Raw genomic sequence first — 10000 nt, forward strand, 5'->3', positions numbered from 1 at the left:
CTCCCTGATTACCGGTTGGATGGATAATCACCACTACACTATCAGAGAAAACATGCTGGTTACATGGCCAATCTAGATAGCGAATGGGAATTAAGTGGTCATCCTGGGCCCATTGTTTTTCCAACCAGAACGAATGAATTCACAGGCGGACGCTATAAGTCTATATACCTATCTTAAAGGTCTCTTAAGGGTTCTCTGTCATTACCACAAAAATTTGAACATTGATATTTTACTCTTATGTCAAGCAATCTCAAACTCGTGAGGAAAAAGTGGTTTTGCTCACGCAGGCAGGGCCTTCCCCTGACGTGCTAGAGAGAAACCAATGGATGCGCCATCAAATGCTGCAATAACTTCTCGGGGTTAAGGGGGGCAATAGCTATTTCCGGGGGGGGAGATATCACCAAAAAAAACTGCCTTCTCTCACGTATACAGGGCCTTCCCCTGACGTGCTAGAGAGAAACCAATGGTACCACGAGATTCGCCATCAAATTCTGCAAGAACTTCTGGAGGTTACGGGGGAGTAGCTATTTCCGGGAAGGAAATATCGCCAAAAACTGTCTTTTCTTACGTATGCAGGACTTTCCCTGGGCGTGCTAGAAAGTAACCAATGGTACCATGAGATGCGCCATGATTAGGATTAGGGAGACCACACTCAAAACCGGGGGAAGTTAGACCCTAAAAACCACTTTTCCTCACGTGTTACAGTCTTCCAGAGGCCGTTAAAAGTGAAACGGACCTTACCACGAGATGGGCCATCTCCTGAGGAATCTTCCTGGCGCGGTCTCCGGTAACCCAGACCAAAACGTGGAGAGTTAGGCCCGAAAACGAAAAACAAGTTTTTCGAAGATAACCCCCGGGATTTGGAATTGGCCAATCCAAGGGCACCGTGAGAAGGGTCTCTGGAGGGCGCGTCTGATGAGCATAAAGCAAAATCCGGGGGGCCATTTTCGTGTCAAAACAGGGGTGCTCTTTGGCCTCTGAGGTCCACAGGTTCGATTCGCCCCGGGTCGAAACTGGTGCGAAAAGTTGTTGGGCAATAGGGTCTAGGCCCATGAGGAATGGGGTCCCAAGTGAAAAAAACGTAGGAATGTTAAAAACAAAAAACTGTGCACAGGGCGCCCACCTCAACACAGGATGCCCATATTTCGTCACGTGATAGATCTCGTTGAGACCTTTCCAACGGTGTATGGTATTATGGGATATCTCCATGGCAACCTGAAATAAGCTTTTCCATGAGTTGTCCGTTCAGATGTAGTGGTAGTGTAATTCCTACCTAGGATGTGAAGCTCTTTAAGAGTGGAGTGGAGAGTTTTTCGGGAAATTTGAGCGTTGGATTTGAGCTACGAAGCTGAAACTTGGCACGCACCTGTGTAACGGCCTAGAAGGTAAGGCCAAGAGAATATGGGGAGACCGGACAAAACGGGGGGAGTTATGGCCAAAAAACGTTTTCTTACTTACGCAAAGCCATCCTGTGAGGTGCTACAAGGAAACCAATGGTATCACGAGATGCGCCTTGTGATTCTGCAACTACTTCTTGGGGTTAGAGAGACCACACTCAAAACTGAGGGGAGTTAAACCCTAAAAACCACTTTTCCTCATGTGTGTACAGTCTTCCAGAGGCCGTTAAAAGTGAAACGGACCTTACCACGAGATGGGCCATCTCCTGAGGAATCTTCCTGGAGCGGTCTCGGGTCCCCCGGACCCAAACGGGGGGAGTTAGGCCAAAAAAGAAAAACAAGTTTTTCCGATAAGTCCCCCGGGATTTGGAATTTGGCCAATCCAAGGGCACCGTGAGGAGGTCTCGAAGGGCGCGTCTGATGAGCGTAAAGCAAAGTCCGGGGGGCCATTTTCGTGTCAAAACAGGGGTGTTCTTTGGCCTCTGGAGGTCCACAGGTCGATTCGCCCGGGTCGAAACTGGTGCGAAAAGTTGTTGGGCAATAGGGTCTAGGCGCATGAGGAATGGGGTCCCAAGGGAATAAAACGTAGGAATGTTAAAGACAAAAGACTGTGCACAGGGTGCCCACCTCAACACAGGATGCCCATATCTCGTCACGTGATAGATCTCGTTGAGACCTTTCCAACGGTGTATGGTATTATGGGATATCTCCATGGCAACCTGAAATAAGCTTTTTCCATGATTTGGCCGTGCAGATCCAGTGGTAGATTAACTCCTACTCAGGATTTGAGGCTCTTCAAGAGTCGACTGGAGAGGTGGTCGTGAAATTTGACCGTTGGATTTGAGCTACGAAGCTGAAACTTGGCACGCACCTGTGTACGGCCTAGAAGGTAAGGCCAAGAGAATATGGGGGAGACCGGACAAAACCGGGGGGAGTTATGGCAAAAAAACGTTTTTCTTACTTACGCAAAGCCATCCTGTGAGGTGCTACAAGGAAACCAATGGTATCACGAGATGCGCCTTGTGATTCTGCAACTACTTCTTGGGGTTAGAGAGACCACACTCAAAACTGAGGGGAGTTAAACCCGAAAAACCACTTTTCCTCATGTGTGTACAGTCTTCCAGAGGCCGTTAAAAGTGAAACGGACCTTACCATGAGATGGGCCATCTCCTGAGGAATCTTTCTGGTGCGGTCTTGGGTCCCCCGGACCCAACCGGGAGGAGTTAGGCCCAAAAAAGAAAAACAAGTTTTTCGAGGATAACTCCTCCGGGATTTGGAATTTAGCCAATCCAAGGGCACCGTGAGGAGGGTCTCTGGAGGGCGCGTCTGATGAGCGTAAAGCAAAGTCCGGGGGGCCATTTTCGTGTCAAAACAAGGGTGTTCTTGGGCCTCTGGCGTCCACAGGTCGATTCGCCCCGGGTCGAAACTGGTGCGAAAAGTTGTTGGGCAATAGGGTCTAGGCGCATGAGGAATGGGGTCCCAAGGGAATAAAACGTAGGAATGTTAAGGACAAAAGACTGTGCACAGGGCGCCCACCTCAACACAGGATGCCCATATCTCGTCACGTGATAGATCTCGTTGAGACCTTTCCAACGGTGTGTGGTACTATGGGATATCTCCATGGGAACCTGAAATAAGATTTTTGGGTGATCTGCTGTGCAGATCTGGTAGTAGTTTTACTCCTACACAGGATTTGAGGCTCTTTAGGAGTCGACTGGAGTAGTGGTCGTGAAATTTGACCCTCGGATTTGAGCTACGAAGCTGAAACTTGGCACCCACCTGCGTACGGCCTAGAAGATAAAGCCAACGGAATATGGGGAAGACCGGACAAAACTGGGGGGAGTTATGGCCAAAAAACGTTTTCCTCACTAACGCAAAGCCTTCCTCTGAGGTGCTACAAGGAAACCAATGGTATCACGAGATGCGCCTTGTAATTCTGCAACTACTTCTTGGGGTTAGTGGGTCCCAGCTGAAAACCAGGGGAAGTTTTGGCCCAAAAAGTGTCTGTCACCTCTCCCATGTGCAGAGCGCTCCATGGGGACGCTGGAGCGAAACCCATGGCACGGCCAGATGCGCCTGGTCATTGCGCATCTTTGTAGCGGGGTCGGGGGCCCCTGCTTTCCGGTGGGGGGACGTTTCAAGACAAAGACCCGCTTGGTCTCCTGCAAGACTTGAAAAAAAAGGCCCCTCCACCGCCCTGGGTTACGTCCATAAATGCGAGGATCATAACTTTACTTGATTTCATATCTGCAGTTCAGTATACGATTCATTTCATACACCATTTCGTTCATTGACAGTATTTATTTGACAACATATTACGATTTGGAAATACGTACTAAGATTTCTGCGTCAAATGATCTCACTGACCTCGAGTCTCTTGTTAATCGCGAGCTTGGCAACTTCAACGAATGGCTTAAGGCCAACAAACTGTCTTTGAACATAAAAAAATCAAACTTTGTCATCTTTCGTCCCCGGCAAAAGAATATGCCCTTCATACCTAGGATTGGAATTCTCGACTCCGTGACTAACACCTCGCAAACCTTGAAATGAAAGATTATTTCAAATACCTTGGCTTGCTGATTGATTCAAAATCTTTCATGGAAATATCACATAGAATCTATCTGCCACAAAATCAGCAAGTCGATAGGAATTATAGCCAAGATTCGACATTATGTCCACGTCGTGTTTTACTTTCAGTGTACAACTCATTAATTGTCCCTTACTTAACTTATGGTATTTGTGCTTGGGGTAATGTGCCTTGAAATTTCAAAGAAAGATCGTAACTCTACAAAAACGGCCTTACGTCTTATTTACTTCTGTAAGTCTAAGGAACACGCCGTACCCTTCTTTCTCAAATCAAATTGCCTTCCCCTACCTAGCCTATTTTCCAGATATTGTAGCTAGTTATTGTATGATATCAACAGACAGACAGCACCAGTTAGTATACTCAATCAGTTTGTTAAAACAAGTCAGATTCATAATTGAGAACTTATTGTAATTGAGATTTACAAGGTTGTTCTGAAATTTACCTGGATAACGACAGTAAGATTAGGATTTTGCCTAAAAAACCTTGAAATAATTAAAGAGGAGAAACCTTTAAGATTTTGCAAGATGTAGCCAATTTACCAAGAGTTTTTGGCGGATTTTCCAAATGACTTACTGAGATTTGACTGGGATTTCCTGACAAATAGATCCTGAGATTTACTAAGATCTACCGAGACATACGGGATTTAAGATCATGATTGGATTTACGAGCTCAAGATATAGTAAGGTTATTATGATATTCCAAGGTACTGTTTCCTAAATACAGAGCTATACACAATAAAGCAAGATATACTGGGATTTATTAAGATATACATGATATTTACACACATATAGCGAAAATGATTCAGTTTTTTAAATTTGCCATGATATACTGAGATTCACCTATGGATATCAAAATATAATGTGATTCTCTAACAAATAAAGGAGATTTACAGGCTTACACTGATATTGACGGTTTTACCAAGATGTATAAAAAGGTCATGAGATATGCCAATATTTACAAAGATAAACTGGGCCTTACAACGTTATAGTGATATTTACAGAGACATTTCCCAAGATATACTGAGATTCACGAAGACATAGACCAATTGCATAAATGGCGCCCAAATTTGAGTAACAATACTTTGTACATCCTTAGCCTCGTGTTTATGTTTCAAGAAAAAAGGATTTTTCTCATGAATGTCAGCCTAAGGATGTATCAAGTATTGTTATTCAAATTTGGGCGCCATTTATGCAAAGGGTCTATTGAGATTATTTTAAGGTTGACTGAAACCTTTTTAACCTTCACTGAGTTGTATTAAGATATATAATCATTATTAATTAAAAAGAGATCTAGGAGACCTGAGGAAATCAAGGATGCATCACCAGACTCCATAATTTGAAAGATTGTGAGATAAAACTGGTGTCATTTTTGGTTTTTATTATTTACATTGCATGAATTATGTGCTGCCCCTCTAAGAGCCCCTGTAAAATGACAATGATCTCTTACCTTTTACTCTTTGGAGTTGACGCCAAAGCTCTTTTTCACAAATATGGCAATCATAACTAGCATCAAATAGTTTTTTCATCTTTCTTGCTTGGTAAATTTCATTGTTTTTTTAAAAGTATTTCTTTTCTTAAACTTAACAAAGATATCAGCAACATTGTCATCTTTACTCATTGCAGAATAAAGAATCAATTTAAAATTAATACCAGAAGGACCAACAGCATAAAAACAAAATCCGGATTGATGAATGGCTTTTTTTTGGGTTTCCTTCACAATGTTAAGGAACACTGTAAAACATTCAGAATCTGCATAAATTACTAAAGGTACTTTTATTACTTTTGACTTCTTTTTGATAATTTTGGAAATTAATTTTTTTTTAATATTTAGTTTGAAAACAGCAAGACCAATTCACTTACAATATTCAAAGTGTTTTTTAAAAATATCTCTTTAAAAAAATTCATCTGGCAATCAAACAGTCTAGGAACGTTTTTAATGAATGAGTAATGCAAATTTTCTCATTTTCCTTCAGAATCAGTTAAAAATAATAAATCAATTGAGTTATTTTCAGCAAATTCTTTGATTGAGTTATATAATGGAAAACATGTACCCTTCCAATGTTCATTTAATCCAAATACATTAATTAATTGGTGGTAAAATTTCATGGTTTTTCTAATTTTGGGATGTCCTTAATAGCAAGTGGAAAGCTTATTAGGCTGAAAAGTCTAAATCTGTTTTGTATTTTAAATCTGTTATTCTTTCTTCACCATTTTCCTTTGGGTAAAAACGACGAAAAATAGCCCATTTAAAACAACAAATGATTTGCATGTTAATAACTGCCTTTTTTGCAAACAGACTAATTTTCAACTTAGGATTTCGAGTTGGATTTTCGAATTGGATTTTCGGGTTGAATTTCGAGTTGGATTTTCGAGTTGGTCTCTGTAAATTAATGGAGACTGCAGACCAGGGGTAAAATGCAGACTAAGGTTATAATGTAACTGTTGAAAATAAAAAAAAAACCTTTTAGAAGAGCTAACCTTAGGCCTAATTAGACCTAAAACAATATTTAGGCTAAACTCAAAAATCCAACTGGAAAACCCAACTCGAATTCCTAACTCAGTGAATTGGCACCCTTCCTTTTTTACTGCAATAAATTTTGGTAAAGGATTTATTTCATGCGTATGTATTTTAAAACTAAGGATTTTTTTCAAACTTGAGATTACTCAGTCCTAATTCTGTATTAATTTCTTTTTCTGTTACTTTTTTGTATTATGTTTTAATAAAAGATCATCTTCATTTATTTCGTTATAATTAGCTTTTGAATTTCAAAATGTATAAAATATTGTTTTTCTAAGTGTCTTTGTTTAAAAAAAAAAAATAAATACCATTTCCACACTAACTACAACTTTAATATTTTTGTGCTCCACAGGCTATTTCCACTCTTGCCTGCTAGCCACTGGCGCTGGCTCCTGTTTTCATGATCTGCAGTCCACCTCTTCCCTTTTTTTCTCAACTGCGTTCTCCATGTGCCCTTTCACCCCTTCCTCTATTCTGGTTCTAATTCAATAAAACTGATTTGATTTTTAATTTTCCACTTTAACTCCTTTTGTACTTACGTCAACATTTTTCAATTCAAATTTAACTCTTTTAGACAACCTTTTAATGCAGATTTTTCTGATACTTTTTATTTCTTTTCCATCTTCTCCGACTTTGGTGGTACAATACCAGCAATTTTACAGAATTCTTCAATTTCCGTACTACTTTTTTTTTATGAAATTGGGGTTTTCTCTCATTTTTTCTAAAATATTACTTATCTGATCATTTTTTTAATGTTCAAGTTCTTCTATTTGTCTTTGTTCTTTTCCAAGTCTTCGTTCTCTAAATTTTTAATAGTTCATTTTAAAATTATTTTGTGACATTTTCTTTATCTTTTTTAAAACCCTTTTATTTCAATTTTTTGCGCGTTATTGTTTCGTACCCACACCCTGCTAGCTGAGCCTTTCTTAGCTCGATGAGAAAGAAAGAACTCTGCAGAAATCATGTTAAGTCTTTATTAAGTATGTTGCTTGGAGACAGTTTCAAACCCAGGCCAAGTCTCCATCGCACTTCAAGACGCCATGTTAATTTTCATACTGAAGGCTCGATTTTGACCTTGACCTTGTCAAAAATATGATCCGCGCGTTGCCTAAACCGGTTTCACCAGAGTGAATAGCTCAGAAAGTTGGACTGCTGCGACCTAAAAGACTATACACGTTTTCTGCAGCCTCTCTTTCTCACCCTCAGGTGAGTTTTTGAGAGGCTCTTCTCGCAGGGTGCATACCCATTGCTACGCTTCGCTTGCCTGTGTTCTTTATCCCCGCTTTTTTTCACACTATTCATAATACCGAAAAAAAAAAATTGTATAAAACAAACAACTCTCAGAAAATCCACAGTATCAAAAAATTGGCGAAAACACAAAAATCATAAAAGCGAAAATCATAAAATAAGCAAAAGAACTGTAAAAACACCCAATAACAAACCGAATTTCTAAAACCATTTATCTACTACGCGCATCTTCCAGGGTTTGCTGCAGGAGGAACATTCTAATCCATGGGGAGCAGTGGCAGAAAAACAAGTTACAGAATAGAGTGCGGGGCGTTCCCCTGAAGAGATGAAGCCAATGGCTTTCCAGAATAGGGCTTGTAATTGTGCATCGTCCTGGCCTAAAATCAGGGGGTGGCTCATCCAGGTGCGGGAACCCTCCACAAAAAACCAGTTTGGCTATAGAGTGTATGGCCTTTGGTCAGCACCCCAGGAACTCCAGAATGCAAAGGAATCCCAGGATGAATATGATACCATCTTGAACGTCAGTGAGAGGTCTCTCACGTGGCAAAACGACGAACGACTTCGGACAGGCTCTCACCACCTTTGAACGCTTCAAAGGAGCATTTAATACATCATTCGGGGATCAATCCTGTAAATCACTCGAGTGATGACACGGCTGGGGTTTTTGAGGACATCATGAAGGTAGACGATTCGTTTGCTCCATATTTTCTTACCCATGGTGCTCCGCACGCCCACATTCAGCACGCGGAGCTCCGCTAAACGTACGCATTGCACGCCAATTTTTTCGCCGGCTTTGTTCTTTCAACGGCAAAATTATTGCCGACAAGGGTTATTGCGTGATGTTCACACCACGTGACGTACAGTAGCAAATAAAATCGCGCAAAAATTAATAGGCGGGTTGTAAATGTATAACGTATATAAGTGGGAAAGGTCCATGCTGTAACCGAATGTGGAAAACCATTGAAGTCACCAAAACTTTGCCGTCTCGACCTTAAGGACAACACAAGACATCATCTTAGGCACGTTGTTTATTTCGAACTTAATGTACATTCCTAGCGGCATTTTTCGCAACTTCAGCACTTACGACTTACCAATAATTATGAATAACGAAAATAAGTGGTAAATAATTGAATCAATAAGAGCACACTTTCGAGTTAAAGTTTAAGCCTCTGTTTCAAAGCGAATCTAAGTACGCACTCTCCCTTATCAACAAGAGAATACAGAAAGCGTTTGTTCTTGTCGATTTCCTTTTCAACGTTGGGGTTAGAAGGAAATGGTTTGATACAATAGAGGAATAACAAAACTAGGTATTAAATACACTTAAAATAACAATATAACAATGTTTTTATACAGACTCTGTTTTAATACCACAAAGACCGGAAATCAAAACTGTCAATAATTTTATCTTCACCCTTTTTTTGGTCTATATTTCGATTTGTTTAAACTGACACCAGTTAAATGACAAGATTACATGCTGCAAAAACTGAACGCCTTTAAGACCAAACAAATACTACTTAATCCAGAGCATTATAAACAAATTTGCTTACGATTTGTTTGGACAAAAACCAGAAGGCACTTGAACCACAGACTTAACTTAAGCCTCATTTAAGAAAGAAAAACTTAAAACTAAAGAAGACACTCTTTCAGCTCAAAATATCAGCAAATAAATCCATAAATCACATTACTTCACCTATAAAAAAAGTTTTCAATTTAACTACCAAACTGTAATCAATTACAGCCGATAGCAACAATGAAAAAATATCACACATGCCCTGAAAAATAGTGCTACAAACCAAATATGTTCCAAGCAAAGAAAGTAGGCCAACTTTTTAAATGCAAGCAGTAAACATGACTTTGAGACTCTTGGCAGTAAAAGAAGGATTTGCTCGAGTTTTGCTCAGAGTAAATTCGAATAATGTTACCTTTGTAAATGCTATGCACTTGGATTCACTTTGAAAAAGAGGCTTTAACTCAGAAAAAGCCTACTGCATGAATTAGTTTCCCCAGATCAGATTCAGTTTGAATGAAGAATTAAATGAATATGAATGAAATATCAACGAATAGTATCAGTTCAAAAAAGATAACATTAAGTGTAAATACTGCTACATTTTTAAACAATACATGTAATTATAGCCTGCCCTCTAAAGAGCAACTAACACGATCAAAATTGCAGGTGCCATAGAATACCAAAGTACATGTACATGCATAAAAGCTGGCACCAAGGGGAGGTGGGAAGCGGAAACAACTTCCC

At 40.1% G+C, this 10000-nt stretch overlaps 1 long non-coding RNA gene across 2 annotated transcripts in view; it reads right to left on the bottom strand.

The window, feature by feature from the left end:
- Nucleotides 1-8764: 8764 nt before the first annotated feature.
- LOC138052469 (uncharacterized) overlaps nucleotides 8765-10000 on the bottom strand; it is a 6157-nt gene continuing 4921 nt past the window's right edge. For both annotated transcript variants that reach the window (XR_011133080.1, XR_011133079.1), the window contains one exon: nucleotides 8765-10000. This exon is cut by the window's right edge and continues 1200 nt beyond it. This is a non-coding gene — a long non-coding RNA (uncharacterized lncRNA).

The sequence above is a fragment of the Montipora capricornis genome, chromosome 6, assembly GCF_036669925.1.
Source record: "Montipora capricornis isolate CH-2021 chromosome 6, ASM3666992v2, whole genome shotgun sequence".
Classification (NCBI taxonomy): domain Eukaryota; kingdom Metazoa; phylum Cnidaria; class Anthozoa; order Scleractinia; family Acroporidae; genus Montipora; species Montipora capricornis.